The sequence below is a fragment of the Lupinus angustifolius genome, chromosome LG01, assembly GCF_001865875.1.
Source record: "Lupinus angustifolius cultivar Tanjil chromosome LG01, LupAngTanjil_v1.0, whole genome shotgun sequence".
NCBI classification, from domain to species: domain Eukaryota; kingdom Viridiplantae; phylum Streptophyta; class Magnoliopsida; order Fabales; family Fabaceae; genus Lupinus; species Lupinus angustifolius.
The window spans coordinates 16,723,456-16,725,095 of NC_032009.1; the positions used below are offsets into that span (position 1 = coordinate 16,723,456).

The window sequence follows — 1,640 nt, forward strand, 5'->3', positions numbered from 1 at the left end:
AAGAAAATCAGTAGATAAAGATAACAGAGAACCAAGAATAGAGAATATATACACATATTGAAACCAGACAGTTCAGGCACTGATCCATCACGTAGAGCCCATATACACATATCACAAATCAGAGGACATCATACAAATACAAAAAAAAAAAGCAATCAGGAACATAAGGCCAACCCGCAAGGAGCAAAGACTAGAATCATATTCAAAGGTAAGTTAATCATCACTTTGCTTATATAATTGCAAGCTAAAGCGTATTTGTTATCCAGCAGTATCACATACATAAAAAAATAACACATATCCTGTAACCATGTTTATAAGCATTTTGTTAATCGATGAAGTAAATTTTACCTCATGCCAGTGTCATCTCCTATGAAAATTCCCTACTCGATTTAGCCTTCACTAACCTTGCAGTGGTCTGAAGGCATAATTCGTGAGCCATTATCAATATCGACATCACTCTATTTTTGTACCCTTCAAGAGCTTGAACCCATTTAGTCCACCATAGAGGAGAGTACCAAAATCCTCCCTATCCATGTATCACCTGTATGAAAGAACCCATTGGTTTCATCAAAGCAGAACCCATTCACCGAAACATCTTGAACAAAAAAATCAGAACGTCAAACCACCATAGCCACCAGAGAGAAGAACCAAACTACTATAGTCATCGGAGAGAGGAACCGAACCACCATACACATCGTCGACTATGTATCATCACCATCACTGCCCGAGAAGGAAGAGAAGAGAGAAGATGAGATAAAATAAGGAAGAAGATTAATTAAAATAGGAGTGAAGAAGATGGTTACCCATTTGGAGAACCACCACGATGATAGGTGGGAACCACCGTTGAGGACTGGAGCCAGCGCAACTCGCCACAAACTGCCACCGTCGTCGTCAAAGAAGTGAAGAAGAAGGGAGGCTAGGGATTGAAATTCCCTTTTCTAATTTGGGATCAAGAAACCTGTATGGGGTTACTCCTCTCCCACTCCTTTATTTCATTTTATTCATTTTTCATACACTTTTTTTCTTTTTATAGTTAATTGCTTGTTAATATATTTGTCTTATTCATTTTTCATTTAATTCATTTTTAGTGTTTAAACAGAATAAAAGTCCCTTGACTTAGTCCTTTTTTACTAAGTTAAAATTGAAGATTCATATAAAAGAATTATTAACTCCATATATATACAATTTTACATAAAAGAATAATCAATACTATATTACTAAATAACTTAAATATGAAATTTTTATAGTGAGGTTATGGTTCGAGTCGTCTCTAACTTCTCTGAAAATGGGAAGAAGGTCTACGATAAATATCATCTCTATTTCGATGATACAAGGCTTCTTTGGTAAGTCTCAAACACTAAGAAGATATCCTTAGTCATCACATTTGAACCATAGACATTACGAAAAGAGATTTTTTCTCTTTGACCCAAAAAACATCAATAGTCAAGGGAGGGTAATCTTTCATGTGCTTTTCTTGACATTCAATTAGTAGGAAATGAATAAAATCTTCATACACCATTCTTCATACTTAACCTTCCCCGATAGAATGTGAATGGTTCTTTTGGCGGTCTTTGATAGTATTTTTCATTTGTCTTAACTTTTGACTGAGATATTGACGATTCTTAGCGGGTTTTTATTTT

General features: G+C 35.1%; 1 long non-coding RNA gene across 1 annotated transcript; it reads right to left on the bottom strand.

Annotated features, from left to right (window-relative positions):
- LOC109342406 lies at positions 202-953 on the bottom strand. The gene is made up of 2 exons (XR_002107056.1): positions 804-953; positions 202-720 (listed from the first exon to the last, which is right to left on the bottom strand). It is a non-coding gene; the product is annotated as an uncharacterized LOC109342406 (long non-coding RNA).